Raw genomic sequence first — 16,888 nt, 5'->3', positions numbered from 1 at the left:
AAAAGAATTTCAAGAGTATTTGCAGATAATTGTCTGTAGGAAAGAGGAAGCAACTCTAAAAATTAATAACATTTGTAAAAAATAGTAAAAAATAAATAGTCAAGTAATTGGAATGCAAGACAAGTAGTTTTAATACTGATTTGGTGAAAAATGACATTTTTTTTTTTAATATCTATCCAGCGGGGAAATAATCAATTTTATGTCATAAATTTGCAAAATATGTCCCTTTTATGTCCCAAATTTCTAAAATTTGTCCTTTTTTGGCCTTATTATGTCATTGTGTCCCGGCACACAGGAATATGTCCATTGGACATAAAATATGTCCAGTTGGCAACCCTACGCTCTGTAGCCCACAGAGTGAAGCAAAAGGAAAAGGGTTAAATAGTATCAACTGAAAAGCCCGCCTGCTGTGAAATAGAAGAAGAAGGTCGATCTCGGCTGGGGTGGAAGAATGTCGTAATGAAGAAAAAAGGGAAATGGGAACTTCCTGGGAGGGTGTAAAGAGGGAGACTTTGAACAGACGACGAGGCAATTACGTAGCTGTTTTGGCCTCATGCAGCTAAGTGATGCGGGGACTTGTTACTTGTAGTAGTTGTAGACAGCTACATGCCCCTCCCCCTGTTTTCCGTCCAAATGTTTCAGAAAACGCCAAGTGTGGACGTTGCTGAAGAACTTTGCTTTCGCATCTTTGAAAATTTTTGATAAGTTTGTTTTTCCAATATTTTGCGCTTTGATTGGTTCATATTTGTGTTTGTTATTTAGTTTCATAGTGTATAATTTATTGTTATTTCGATACGGCTATACTTTTTATAGGAAGTTTAGTTAATTGCTAAATAATGAAAAAGCAAGCTCATACTTTGGCTTAAAAGTTGGCTCATCCTCTGGGTGAAATTCTAATCGGGCTTTTCTTTTTAATGCCAAAATCTTTACATGATCAAAGGCAAACAAATCAAATTTAAAAAACATGTTCTTTTTCCAGATTATAGCAAGTTTGAGTATAAGTACTAAGACGCTGCATCTTCACATTCTTTGATGCTTATAAGCATCATATAGAAAAATTTAACATTGGATTTCCCTATTTAAGGTTCTTTTCAATTATAATAGTCACTACCTTTGCAGTTTTTACAACATTGTGTTAGGTAAAAGGTTGACACATCACTTGATGCATCTTTGTGTGTTCTTTCCAAATCTATAAATAATTTTCCTTACTAATTATATTGATATTGCCATTTTATTTTAATACCTGAAAGGTGAGGCATTTTCCCTTAGCCTATTAGGGTAAGACACCCAGTAGTCGGCCACCTGCCTATTCTCGGACAGAATGTAACTAACAGGGAACCTACCTCTAGGCTAATGTGCTTAGAAAGTTTTTAGAAGACGAAAACAGTATTTTCTGTCCAAGAATAGGCAGGTGTCTAGAGGTAGGTTCCCTGTTAGTTACATTCTGTCCGAGAATAGGCAGGTGGCCGACTACTGGGTGTCTTACCCTATTTACCATAGAAAACGATAGGCTAACAGTACCCTTTACTAGCCGGTAAAGTTTTCATGATTCATACTATTGACTTACAAATGAAGTAAATATACCACTTGATGCCTTTTTTTATGCTCTTTCCAAATATAATAGTCATTTTTGTCAGAAATGAATTTTTTCCCCCACCCCTATAGCCTATAGGCTATACCAATTCAGGGTATAGGCCTATATTTGCAAATTAGTGGGGTAGGGGGAAAGTTTAAACTTACTTCTCATTTACATCAGAAATAAAATTTAAACAGTATAAAAGTCCAGCATTTTCAGATTGTTGTTTTATTTTTTTTGTATAATTTTGCATCACTTCTGCACAATGAGCTCAGTTCAATGGTTGACTGTTGTTTTGGATTTGAAAAAGGAATTTCATGATTATTTTGTAGAAAAGTTTGAAGTGAATGAATCTTGCTAGTATTAGGACTGCAAACTTGCTTTAGAATTTGTATTACAACTTAAAATCCTCTGTTTTACAGAGAGAAATAACTCAATTTCCACAGTTCATATTATGGTTGATACTTTCTTCATTTTGAGTAACACTAGGTGACACCAAGATGTTACCTGATAAATCAATCCATTATTATATATGCTGTGTAATGACTTTAAACTTTTTTTTTTTTATGCTTAAGTTTTTAAGATAATTTTAATTATATAATGAAAGTTATTGATATCACAGCTCCTGTAGGACTATGAAAAACGTTATAGATTAGTTTGTTGTTGTGAGGCTATGCATTTACTTTTGACTCCTAAATCAATATTCTTGTTTTTATACTTGGCTTTTGTGTTTTCAGTAAAGTGCTAGTTTTCTGTAATCCTACAAACATAGGAAAATACCACCAGTTGATTTATTTGCATTAGTTTTATTGATATATGTTAGATAGGCTGTGAAGTAATAATTTTTGTTCATTTTAAGTTTCAACTTCACTCTTTACTTCCCTCATAAATACTTCGTTTTTTTTTAATTGCTCTATGCTTGTTTTTGATTAAAATTTAATTTAGAAACAACACTGCTTTAACCTTTTCTATTTATATGGAATAATATCTGTTCACTTTAAGTTCTAATGTTGATCCTTAGTTTCAGTTGAAAACTTTTTTTTTTTTTATTTCTAATGACCACCAATCTAGGGGAGATAAGACACCCCAAGCCTTATTAAGGAGCTAAACTAAGAAGCCATACAGAATTGAAGGAAAAAATAAGTTTAGAGTGGGAAAAAAAAAATCAAAACATAGTGTTGTTACTTTTTGTAAAAAAAAAAATTAAAAAAGAAGAAATGTATCTTTAATTCTTTGTTTAAAAAAAAAATAATTTAGTCACAATTAATAAAGTAGCTCCAGGCAAGTAGCTTTGACACAAAAGGTTAACTTAGGAGACAGGTTTGTATATTGACATACTTACAGGAAAATTTTGCTAGCTCAACAGAAATGTGATTTTGTGCTTAGGGATTTTTTTGACCTGTCCCTAAATAAAAAGCCACTCATTACTCAGAAATGAATGAAAATTTCAGAAAAAGATCATTTCTTGTGTAGGTACGATAAATGGTATTACAAACTAAGTTTGTTTTCATTTAAAAAATTCTGGGAATAATTACCCAAATTCTCCTACAGAACTGTTTTTATTTGTCTTTCTTCCTCCTTGGATGTACACTCTTATTTATGGAAAGAATATTATGGTGGAATTGTCAAGTACATAATTTGAATTAGTAAGTATAACAATAAGTAATCTTTCTTTTAATATACAACATTGAGTGGTTCCAGACAGTGGCAGATCCAGGAGGGGGGAACAATGGGGCGCCCCCCTAGTGTATTCTAAAGTAGTGTAATTAACTTTTTAACTCAAGTTTGCGTTAATTAAACTTGCTCCTAATGCAAGTTTATTGGATCAACCTATTTTGCCCCCCCCCCCTAGCAAAAATCCTCGATCCGCCCCTGGTTCCAGAACCACATGCCTACACTTCTCCAACCACTTAGTAGCAAGGGGTTGGGGTCAAGGGTGTAATTTGCTATTTGGCAGAGGGGACAACTTCCCCTCTCAGACCTCAGTTTTCCTCCAGAAACCCGTTTCTGCCCCCTCCCAGCTGAAATTTAGTTTCTCCAAAAATGTTGTCAAAACTAAGATAAGTCTCCCTAATTCAAGCATCCACTGAAACAGATCAGTTATCTTTAGTACATCTTTTCCTTTTTTATTACTATATGGCTAGTTTTTCAGTTTCCTCTGACTTTTTCACCTGATTTTGGAAAATTGACTCCAACTTTGACCCCCCCCCCTCCACAGGATTTTGAAAAAATTACGCCGTTTGTTGGGGAATGGATTTAGATCTACTCAGAATATTGTTGCAAACCATGAACTGGATGACCTCTATTCCCCTTTGAATAGAAATGTTGATAATGTGATTTGATATATTAGTGCTTGTACCTTAACTGCATAGCTTATGAAGGGAATTTGGAGGAGAAACATACAAGAGCTCTTGCAAACCTCCAGTTGCAGGTTTTGGAACACAATTATTACAATGATGATTTCGTTTTATACTTCCAAACTTTTCTACTTAAGAAGTGACATCAAAAGTATTGTTTTTAGGGCTATATTGAACTTACAGATGGTAGAATTGATAAACATCATGTAGATATGAGCCATAGCTTTAAAACTAGCCATTAAATGTCACTCTAAAAAGTTCTGGTAGCCCACTAGCCCCAGCTTTTCCACTTGAGACATGGCACCAAAAGTTTTGTTTTTTGTGCTATTTAGCACTTACAGATGACAAAACTGATTAAAAGCACGCAAATATGAGCAATAGCTTTCCAATCAGCCATTAAACATCTCTCTAAGAAGTTTGGGCAGCCCACTAGCCCCTAGCTTTTCCACTTGAGACAGGACATTGATAGTGCCATTTTTAGTGCCATTTGGCAGTTGTACGTGGTAAAATCTATAAATAAAACGCAAATTTGAGAAATAGCTTTTATGTGAGCTATTAAACATCTTTCTTTTGTAGCCTGCAAGTCCCACCCCTTGAGAAATGGCACATAATGTGTCATTTTTGTGCCATACAGCACTTGCAGATGGGGGAATTTATGAGAAGCATGTAGATGTGAGAAATAGCTTTTGAATGAGCTAGTAAGCATCATCTCTTTCTTCCATCTTCCATTTGCTCTCCCCTACCTGAAATAAGTTCATTTGAATGTGTATGCATCTAACATCATGACTTAAGGATGTACTCAACCTAAAAACAATTTAGAAAGACAATCAGACAAGGAGCTCTAACTGATCCAGGTTTACTGCAGATATGTACACTGATGCTTCATTATAAAACCATGCGAACCATTATGGTCCATGTCAGGTGATAGAAGATACGATATAACTGAGCATATTGGGAAAGTGGTATTCAATGATATGAAACTGGCTGAACCAAAAGCCTGTTTGAAATTCCTGAGGGAGTTCTTATGTAGATGCCTTGGTTTGAAGTAGACAGAGCTCATACTCTGTGTGTTATCCAGAACTTCAACTTTTTAAAGCAACATTTCTGCAAGAAAGTATCATTGTTTCAAATCTTGAAAGTAGAGGATCTGTGTTTTTCATCAAATATGCATATACAAGAATGGACTCTGCCCAAAATAAAGTGCAAACTCCAATTTCAAATCTTCATTTGACACTGCTACAGAATATAAGCTTGTTGGGATTCTACTGAAATCAGCTGCAATAGTTCCAAGAACAGTCTATTGTTACAAGTATTTACTATGAGATTATAAAAAGAGGCTGTTAGTCTCCTGTTGAATTGCTTCTAGTAGTTATTGCTTCTTGTGATAGACACTGTCCAGGAATTGGACTAGAGCAATGGTATCAAGAATAATACAGCAAACAAAATATTTATGATCTATTAGTTACTAAGTAGAGAATAAGTTCTGTTGTTATGATAAAAATGACATCAAGGATATTGGCCTGTCAGATACAGTATTTGAAGATTGGCTAAATGAGGGGAGCAGCTCCTGCTTTTTTGTTTTACTGAATAGACATGTTTCATTATTTTCAGTGTAATTTTTGTAAAACAACCACTTTGTTCACTTTAAAAAATAAATTTAGCTAAAGTAGTATATAATCAAATTGGGAGGATATAAATATGACTTTTTAAATACTTTCATAGAGAGGAGGGAATATGGCCCTTTGAGTACATTTATATGTGAGACTTTCCACTTGAATTTTAACTCACCAAATTATTATAAATTCTTGATCAGACAAGTTTAAAATGTACCTGTAATTTTTGTACTCTAACTTGGAAAATTATGTCATAAAATTTAGCCCTGTCAGTATCCTTAATCTGACAAAAGATCTGTACCACCAGCTTTGGGATATTGATCAATAGGAATTTGATAAACAATAAAATAAATAAAAACAAGGACAAATTTGCCTATTACTTAGTATGATTTTCAACTTGGATGCTATTGTATGGCTGGTCATTTTTAGGAAATTTTGTTTTTTTCTGCAAATGAATGAAAATAATGTCCACAGGCACTAACAAATCAAGATTTAGGTTCATTAGACCTTTTACAAGTATTTCTATTTTTCATTATATCATTTTCATTTACATTATTAAATTAATTAAAAAACTGAATTTGTGAAGCTATTGTGGCTTGACCTACAATTTGCAAACTGAACTCCTGACAGACTGAATGAACACAAAGGGAGAGGGGAGGAGTTCAAGCTTCCAAGGGTATGGTATTGTAGAGTTTCCAAACTTAAATATTTAAGATTATACAGATCTGTATACCCACTAAGATTTTGGTTTTTCTGCAATTTTAATTGAATTTTATGCTATAGTAAGTGTAATTCTATTAAACTTACTTTGTCTCATATTTAAAATGTAGATTTTTACTTTTTTTTTTCCTCTTATTTTTTATTTCTGTGAACTATTGATATATTTTAATACTGTATGTAAAATGTCCAATTATGGGAGCAGTATATTAGGAAGCACAAATTCCAACATCATGTCAGAAAAGCTGACGAGTTCAGTAACGTAATGTCAATTGTGGAAGGATGGGAAAGTACATGCCTCCCAAGATTTTGAAAAATACCTATTTTGGGGTGTTTTCATTGAAAAATGCCTTTTTTGGTATTTTCATAAAAAAAATGGAAAAACAACAAACTTGTCCCTGCGCCTAAATTTTTGCCACTAAATGAGTTATGTTAAAGCCAAAACCTCTTTTAAACAAATGCTGCTTTCACTGTACTTTTTTTCAAGTTGTTACAGACAATTAATTTACTGTATAGGAGAATCTATGGTCAAAAGAGCAATATGCTTGATAAATTGTAGAGTTACTTTGAAGCTGAAACCTATAATCTGGTTAAGAGCAGTTGTTACAAATTGTAACTTTCACTTTTTTCCTGATGATATTCTGCTAAACAATTTTTTTTTATATAAAAACTATATATAAGGGAAATTGATTTTTTTTTTTCTGTAAAAAATATGTTGTGAAAGAAATAAATAAGTCACTTATAAGCTCAAATTTATTCTACAATCAAGTAACTTTTTCTAGAAAATTCATATCAAGTTTTTGTGTTTATTTTTTTGAAAGCAGAAAGTTATTATTCATTTGTTCTATGCCTTGCCTTATAGTCTAGGTTAACCATTTACAAGTTGTTGGATTTGATTACTAACTCCACTTTGTTTTCATTTTTTGGTTGTAGTTCAGTAATATTAGGAATATGTACCGAAAGGAGATAACAAACTTTTCGTTTGTGTTTATCCAAGTCACTTATTTTTTTCTATGGATATAAGTGCTGTTATATCCTTTAAAAGTTAACAATTTTATATGCCTGAAAAATTTATTATATGATCAACAAAAAGGGGTTTGAAGATCCAATCCCATTGAAAAACAGAAAACTTACAGCCTTAATATGTTTTTTTAATATATTTTGAGTCCCCTCCAAGATATTCCTTTGACCCTCTCTCCCCATCCTTCCCATAAGGGCTGCACCTGTGTTCACCTATAAGAGGGGGATAAGGTGCATCCTATTGAAAAAAGTGATCAAATTTTTTGAAACAATCTACTTGGTTTTCCCTAGGAATTCCTACTATTTATTAAAAACTTAGTCAACCCTCTTGAAATCTTAGCATTTTTCAGCCAAATGATGTCTCTGTTGCAGAAGAATAGGTATAGCCGTGGTGTTTGCTGGTTTGCACAAGCTGGAATATAAACTAGTTTGAAAACAAATCTCTCCCAAAATATTTTACAGTATATAAACCAATGATTCAAGTTGCATAAATGTCTTTTGTAAATGTATCCTTGATTTTAAATTTTGTTGAGAGTAAATAATCTTTTGTTGCATGCAACTGCACTCTATGCATAAGTGCAGGTACGTTAGACAGCAGCTAAAATTGGTTTAAGAAAAACCAATTGACCAAAATCGACTTGACCACATTTCAAACATATGCTTGATTTACTGTAAAATGGTCTAAATTGCCCGTTGAATTATTTGTCAAGAATTGTTGCATTAAATATGTGAGCTAATTTAATGTAAATATTAGAGGTGGAAATTATTCCATTCTAGAGTGTCAGAGGCTGCTATAAATTGGGTGTTAAAGATGTCATTGTCTTAAATAGATTTTATCATCCATCCCACTTTGGACATATAAATTTCCCCATTCCCTTTCTTTGGTTCACAATGTAAGTTTAATTGTACCTTATATGGTGTTTTGCTCAAGAAGCGATTATTTAAGATAGTCTATTAGTACCCTATTATTTATATGGTGGCAGCATCTACATTTGACTACTAAAATTGCAAATATTTTTTTTTATAATTAAATCAAAATGTTTTGGTTCTGTCCTTTTGTTTTATCACAACTCACTACGTCCCCAGAAGAAAAGAAATAATTTAAAAATGTAAGCAAACAATGGCTTGGTATCATTTTAAAAGCTTAAGATAAAGTGTTGACAATTCTTGCTACTCTTTTTACTTCTTGTAAGCTACTTCTGGTATGTTTTAAAGTTTTTCTAATTTTGAATATAATGCATTTGCTCATTAATATATAAAAACTGCCCCCAGAAATACCCCCCTCCCCCCAATTTCAATGCATGCCCAATATAAAAGCATAAAAACTATGGACACAATAATTTACCTTTTTATAGTTTTGAGTTCCTCTATCTTGGAAAACTCTGATACTGCTGTCCCCTCTAAAACTCAAACCTGCGCACACCTGTCTATGGAGCACACAAGAGGGCCCACATACAGTAGAAGGGTGTTTTTCACCCAATGACCATAATATGTAAAAGGAAAGCAAATTTCTATACACTAACGAAAAGCACAATTGAATGTGACTTGCTTGCTGATAATACTGAAAATCATCCCTTTTATTCTCCATATAACTAAAGCCTGATCTAAACATAGCTTTAGTTGGATATTCTGATATTTATACAATCATAGGTATAGATAGGTCTGACTTATAGAGGAAAGGATATCACCGGACTTGTCCTATGGGGAGCGGTAACATTTTTTCCTAATAATAACTTAATAATATTTAAGGCTTTACTGGAGAGGAAATCCTTAGAACAACCTTCGGGGGGATCTTAAAAGCAAGGCTAAACCCCGCCTACATTAGATCTTATAATAGGTGTTTGTTTTACTGGACAGGGGATGAGTTGAATGTCTCTGAATGTTGCCTACAAAATGTACTGGTTCTGCAGTAAAACTAGTAGGATTTAGTCAAGCAGTTTTTTCTTCTTTTTTTAGCTAAACTTTTGAAACACCCTGGTGCTCAAGGAACACCAGACTGCGTCTTGCCAATATACTGTATTTTTCTACTATTTTCAACGTCCTTTGAATTCTTTGCTAATGTATAAATTCTTGCTAATGTATAAATACTCTTTGTCTATTTTTCTTCATTATACATTGATACCTTTTCAGATAGTCACTTTCTTCTTCCAAATAATTTAGTTTCATGCGAAACTATATAGGTTACACCCCCCTCCCCCCCCCCCAAAAAAAAAAATCTTTAATAACTTAGGCTATATGACTGGTCTAGACATAAGGTTACTCCTTAAGCACAACCCAAAGCTTGAAGTACAAATTTTTATTAAAAAGCAGATGAAAATGTAGCATAGCAGCAAACATTAAAGCAGCTCTACTGAAGAAACCAACACACAGTCATTGTCCTAAAATTGTACATAGCTGTAAGACTATTCGAAACATAAGCTCATTTCTCAAGAACAACACAAAGCTTAAAGTAATCTTTTTATTAGAAAGCAGATTAAAATATATGCATAGCAACAAAAACTAACACCAAGAAAATAACCTAAATATCTAACAGCATATACTATTTGGCTATTTGAAGCATAAACTGATTTCTTAAGCACAACACATAGCTTGAATTAAATTTTTATTAAGAAGCAGATTAAAATTTTGGCGCAGCAATAAACATAAAGCATCTCTAGCACAATAACTGACACCTAAAAAGAAAGGAGAATTATTTGAAGCACATTAATATACACAAAGCAGCATTTACAGCTTATAGACTGCACATATCTAGTACACATTCGTGAAGTTGCATAGTAAAACTATATTTCTATAAAGCAGCAATTATAAGCATCACTAATGAATGTCTCATTCACTTCTGTATTAATTGTTCCTTCTCTTTGTATGTGAAGTCAATTTGTATTTTGTTAAAAGAATAAAAGGACTTAAAGGGGGAAAGCTGAGGTGTGGGGATTTTATTTAATTTTATCCAAAATGTTAAATTGGGCAATGAGAATGAAAGAGGTTTTCCAAATTTTAGTAGAGCAGGTTAACAGGTTAATTTTCTTAGGAAAAAGAAAATGCATGCTAAAATAACACTAAGGTCCATATTTGTCAAAACTACCTCTATAAGAACTGTCAGTTGAGGTCCTTGGCTGCCAAAAAGACGGACAGAGATGCTTGAAGCTTGAGGTGTTTTGAAGAAATAAAGATATTTAGTTACAATTGATTTTTACATTTCATTGTCAGTTATAAGTTTTTTGTTGGATTAAATGTACAGCATAACTGATTGTTCAAATATTGACTTTGTGCAACTATTGTTTGACCAAAAAAGGAAAAACTATATTTAAAGGCTTATAATTATTGAGAAAGGGGATATGTAGCAAAAAAAATATGTCTGCATAGCTCACAACACGCGATAATTTATTTATGGGTAGGGGTAGATTCAACACAAACACAAAGAATGAGCTATGCATTTACAAATAGTGTGACGGTACAGAGAAAGCTGTAACAATTATAACGTTTTTGGGCGTATCTGCCTGGGTTTTGTGCGTTTTTATCTTGAAGATCGTTAAGGAGAACGTCTGTTTTGAACGATCTCTGGTAAAAAGAGAGAATTGGCAGTTTTTTTGCATGCTTTGATTAATTGAAGATATTGTTTTGAATATAGGAAAAAGAACAGGTTATGACCAAGGATTTTTGGTTGTCTCTTACTGAATCAAAGAGGGTTAGAAAGGATTTGAAAGTATTTTTTTTATGGTATCAAATGACCTTATTTGATTTTGTTTGTTTGTTTGTGAGTTTCATTATACCACTTGAACTTGTAGCGTCATTAAAAGCCATGGGTGGCCAGGTCTTTTAAAACTGCTCCAGCGTGGGGGGCAAAATATGAAGAAAATAAGCTTTTCTGCCAAGAAAGGGTCTGGGATTTACTGAATGTCAAAAAACTGTCACTTTTTGTATATTTTAAGTTGTGTAAGGGATGGAATCGGTCTGTCGGACCAATGTAATACATCCTGCATCATATTGCTCTATGTTATGCTTAATTGTGTTAACGAACTGTGAAGGGTGTATTGGGCCTTCCTGTGTAGAAATCCTCCAGTTGCCAAATGAAATCCAAGATGAAGAAACAGCTTAGGGGGAAAACAGTGATTTTAGGGCGGGGGATTAAGGTCATTAAGACTTTGGAATTGACTGCACATTCCACTATTTCTAGGTGTACCTTTTTACGTTAAATTTTATGGATCCAATAAAATGCCCCTTTCCGTAACCGTATTGTCGTCCTTTATGTGACAGCCCAATCAAATTCACACCAATAAACCTTTAAAAAATTTTCTTTATAAATTTGTCTTTTTTTAATGAAATAAAATGAAATTTTAAATTCATAGAAGGAGTTATTGAAGTTTGTTGCACTATCAAGACCAATAAAAAATAATTCATTGCAATAAATATTTTGGGACAACGCAGTTGATAAATTTGGAGTATTGAATGGTTCTTGAGATGTTAAAACTACCTAAATTAATTGCCTTAAGGACTTAGGAACGTGCTTTGAATAAGTAGTTACAGTTAAATTTTATAAAGTTCTTTTGCGTAATTGTGTGCATTAGTAAAAGCAAGCATTCCAAGTCACGCAATACTCATGGTATATGAAAAATCCAGGTTTCATGCAAATGTGTAACTGTGTAATATCACTATGGTCACTTGTGATGTTGATCACTTACTTTCGAAAGACGTTCTGACACTAAGAAAATGGGCGGCCTGGCAGTTATATACCTTGGAACAAGAAATCTGGTTTGAATCGAATTTTACTTTGGGCAAAGGCCAACCTAAGTCGTTTGTTAGAGACAGGTTCGGTTCCAATCATCTTTGCCAGGAAAAAGATATTATTAATTTTTTCTCGAACTCTCAGGAGACTTGTTTTAAGGGTTTTACGTTTCTCACCATTGCTGTACAGGCAGGTGAAAAATCTAAATGCCAGATCGTTCGCCTTCAATCTGTTTTCTTTTTTTAAAAGATAGCTAGAATGTTCGGGAAACGACTAAAAAGTACAATTAAAGTTGCTTTATGTCAAGATAAATTTTCAGTTTGGAATGGCGTCCTATGTTGCAATTGGTCATAGTCTAGGCATCACACAAATATAAACATCTCTAATGTTGGGGGGGGGGGGCTGACGAACAAATATGCTGGATAAGGTGGGTCTGGTAAAATAAAATTAAGACACATACTTATGCTTTTCCGCATTCATGTGTGTTTGGTCCAAGTTATCCTTAGAAGGGGCGCCCATTAGGAGGGTAGGCCAATCGCTCCTTTAGATTTTGAAAAAAAAACTTTTTTTTGTATTTTCCAGCAATTAGTCGTAGTTTAGGTATCCACACACAAATATACACATTTAAAACGCTGGGGGGGGGGGGAGGTAGACGAATAATTATGCTGAATGAGTGGGGTTTTATGTAAAGAAAAACAAATATTTTAAGACACAAACTTAACCCTATGTTTTCCGTATTTCTGTGTGTTGCGTCCATGATATATTGGCAAGGGTGCCAATTGGGGGGGGGGGGCTATTGTTTTCTTATATTTTGAAGAATATCTTCTTTTTATGGAAATTTCATTGAAAAATCGAAACAATAACAAAATTGCCCCCCTAAAGGTTCAGACATACATTTTGCCCGCCTCTCCATTATCGGGAACTGGCACCCCTGCTCCTAGGGAAGTTCTTGCTGTGTGCATATCCACTTATAAAATTAACACCATTAGGAAATCAGAATATGTTTTAAGCAATGGGGGTGTTACACTGAACAAATAATTGATCGCTTGTCCAAATATTATATTTCAATGCATATTCAAGTCGTCTTTCATTGTTAGAAAAAACCCATGTCACGCTTTCGTGTCAAAGATGTATTTATAACTCAGCCCATAGAACGAAGTACACTCGATCAATTGGTCTAGTCTGTGTTCCTGTTCCTTATTTGGGTCTCAAGATAATTAGGAGTTTCCTTTTCCCCAAAATGTGCTATATCTTCTCTACTGAAATGCAAAATATTTGGGATTTATTGGCCTTTGACGTTAAAAATGTGTTTGTTTTACCTCAAAGGCTAGACAAAACTTTTCTTTCAACTAACAAATCTTCTTCAACAACATAAAATTCAAGAAGTATTTTTCTTTTTTTTCATCTACTATGAGAGTTATAATATGTTACATAAGAGTTTTTGAATTACCACTGCTGAAATATTTTTGGGGGCATATTTGACGCCTCTTAGTAGAGGTCAGAAGAGGTTCTGATGTGGAACCCTGCTCTCCATCTGTAAAAATGATTTTTAAGCTATATGATTATAGATTACTATAAAATATATATATATATAAAATGAATATAAGAAGTAAGTATCTATGGAATTTGGGGGGACGTATAGCCACTACTCTTTTCTTCCTTATTGGTTTAATATCATGAAGAAGGTTTAACGGCGATTCCCCACACAAGTTTGTTTCAACTCCAAGTTTTTCAACCAGACTGGTTTTTTGAAAGCATAGTGGGTACATGTGTGTAGGCTTTCTTATTAAAAACTTGGACACTACAATCGGAATTGTTTGATTGATGTTTAAAAATGGGTAATGAGATTTGCAACTTGGAGTGTAGGATTCGCGAATTTGATCCTATTAAGCATTTACTTGAAATAAAACAATTTAACAAGAAATGGCTGAAAAGTGTTTTGGAGGAGATGGGGTGACTGTGTACTGTATAATACACATTTGATGTTTGGACAGTGTTGTCAATTTAAAATAGTTTAACGTTCCCTTTGTTCCCCCATTTCTGAGGGCAGGGGAGGGGGGTCAATTTTGGAGGGAAAACCAAAAATACTCAGAATCGAAAATAAATGGGATATGCCTCACGGGCAAGGCTCAGAGGCCCTTCGTTCCCTCATTTCTGAGGGCAGGGGAGGGGGGGTCAATTTTGGAGGGAAAACCAAAAATACTCAGAATCGAAAATAAATAGGATCTGCCTCAAGGGCAAGGCTCAGAGGCCCTTCGTTCCCCATTTCTGAGGGCAGGGGAGGGGGGGGGGTCAAATTTTGCGGGCAAAAACAAAAAACTAACAAACCACAAACACCGGAATACACCTCAAGTGCAAAGAGCAGCGGTACTTCGTAATCCCCTAAAGGTGGGCAGGGGAGGGGGTCAGTTTTGGAGGGAAAACCAAAAATCCTCAGAATCGAAAATAAATGGGATCTGTTTCAAGGAGAAGGCTCAGAGGCCCTTCATTCCCCCATTTCTGAGGGCAGGGTTGGGGGGGTCAATTTTGGAGGGAAAACCAAAAATACCTAGAATCGAAAATAAATGGGATCTGCCTCAAGGGGAAGGCTCAGAGGCCCCTCCTTCCCCCATTTCTGAGGGCAGGGGAGAGGGGGGGTCAATTTTGAAATACTCAGAATCGAAAATAAACGGGATCTGCCTCAAGGGGAAGTCTCAGCGGCCCCTCCGTCCCCCATTTCTGAGGGCAGGGGAGGGGGGTCAATTTTGGAGTTAAAACAAAAAATACTCATAATCTATAATAAACGGGACATGCCTCAAGGGGATGGCTCAGAGGCCCCTCGGTCCCCAAGTTCTGCTGGCAGGGGAGGTGGGGTCAATTTTGAAGCGGAAACGAAAATGATCAGAATCGAAGATAATTTCCATTCATCTTAGTTTTTAACGATGCTCCTTATTTCTAGTTGAAAATGCTTTTTTTTTAATTTAATTGGGAATGAAAAGTCAAACATAAAGAACAAGGTATTTTGGAGGGGGTATCTGATGAAATAATTTAGGTTGTATGATCAATTTAATTTATTTTTTAAATTCAATAGTTTTTCAGTAAGGACACTCGATATCCTAAAAGTGTCTGATTAAAACTTTTACCTTGAGCATCGATGTTGTTAGCAGAATTTCAAAAAGGATCGTTTATGAGGGGTGGCGTATCTGATGAAATAATTTATTTCGTATGATCAATTTAATTTATTTTTAAATTCAGTAGTTTTTCAGTAAGGACACTCGATATCCTAAAAGTGTTTGATTCAAACTTTTACCTTGAGCATCGATGTTGTTAGCAGAATTTATCTGATGAAATAATTTAGGTCGTATGATCAATTTAATTTATTTTTTAATTCAGTAGTTTTTCAGTAAGGACACTCGATATCCTAAAAGTGTTTGATCCAAACTTTTAACTTGAGCATCTATGGTGTTAGCAGAATTTCAAAAAGGGATCTTTTATGAGTGCTGGCGTATCTGATGAAATAATTTAGGTCGTATGATCAATTTAATTTATTTTTTAATTCAGTAGTTTTTTCAGTAAGGACACTCGATATCCTAAAAGTGTTTGATTCAAAATTTTACCTTGTGCATCGATGTTGTTAGCAGAATTTCAAAATGGATCGTTTACGAGTGCTGGCGTATCTGATGAAATAATTTAGGTTGTATGATCAATTTGATTTATTTTTTAATTCAGTAGTTTTTTTCAGTAAGGACACTCGATATCCTAAAAGTGTTTGATTCAAACTTTTACCTTGAGAATCGATGTTGTTGGGTCCCAGTCCACCAGCCTGAATGGTGGAAATCCACTAGCTCAGTATTGGGGTCTTAGTAAACCAGCCTGAATTGTGGAAATACACGAGCTCATTATTGGGGTCTCAGTCCACCAGCCTGAATGGTTGAAATCCACTCGCTCAGTATTGGGGTCTTAGTCCACCCGCCAGAATGGTTGAAATTCCCTAGCTCTGTAGTGGGGTCTCAGTCCACCAGCCTGAATTGTTGAAATTCACTAGCTCAGAATTGGGGTCTTAGTCAGTGTTCAGATTGGAGCGTTGGGGTCCGACTATCTGGGCTTTATTTGTCAAGGTCTGAATGCTAAGCGATGGACTTGAGCTCGATTGGGACCCCTTTGTGAAAATGGAAAACAAAAAACAAAAATATATTATTGGTATGTGTGTAGAGCATGGCATGGTTACCGCTAGGGCAACAGTCTAACCGTTGACGGTTTTAGGTAACCGTGAATAAGTTCTAAGGCTAGAGTGGAAGTTGGGACAAATCTTTGGAGGTGCCCAACTCACCTGCCCAGAGTCTCAGGCAAGTGACCCTAAATTTGAAAAAGTGGAAATTGGCTCAGATTTTCTAAACTGAGCTGAGACAATGAATAGATACTATTGGGAAAGTGACTGGAGACGCTGGGCATCCGTGAACAAGTGCTAAATTGAGAGAGGAATTTGGGACAATATTTGGGGGTGCCCACCCGCCCAGAGTCTCCGGCAGGTGACCCAAAAATTTAAAAAACACACAGAGACGACACATAGAGACGACACATGCACAGAGACGATACACACACACACAGAGTCAACACACACAGAGAGACGAGACATACACACAGAAATGACAAACACACATAGAGACGACACACACAAAGAGACGTCACACACACAAAGATACTAAACACACATAGAGACGACACACACATAGAGACAACACACACACACACAGACACACACAGAGACGAAACACTCAAAGTGACGACTTACACATAGAGACGACACACACACACAGAGACGACAAACACACAGAGACGACACACATAGAGAGACGACACACACACAGAGACGACACACTCAAAGTGATGACTTACACATAGA

The 16,888-nt window shown here is 35.0% G+C and overlaps 1 protein-coding gene across 4 annotated transcripts in view; it reads left to right on the top strand.

The window, feature by feature from the left end:
* The first annotated feature begins 966 nt into the window (after positions 1-966).
* LOC148954383 (uncharacterized) overlaps positions 967-16,888 on the top strand; it is a 253,036-nt gene continuing 237,114 nt past the window's right edge. For 2 of the 4 annotated variants that reach the window (XM_089087072.1, XM_089087068.1), the window contains exon 1: positions 967-1,084. The gene's annotated coding sequence lies outside the window, so the exon portion shown is untranslated. The remainder of the gene's footprint in view (positions 1,085-16,888) is intronic. The other 2 variants (XM_089087069.1, XM_089087073.1) reach the window with 2 other exon arrangements.

This window comes from Artemia sp. Qi Xiang Cuo, chromosome 3 (genome assembly GCF_049724085.1).
Source record: "Artemia sp. Qi Xiang Cuo chromosome 3, ASM4972408v1, whole genome shotgun sequence".
NCBI lineage: Eukaryota > Metazoa > Arthropoda > Branchiopoda > Anostraca > Artemiidae > Artemia > Artemia sp. Qi Xiang Cuo.
The sequence above is the reverse complement of the archived record's forward strand: the minus strand, read 5'-3'. Positions and strand labels throughout refer to the sequence as shown.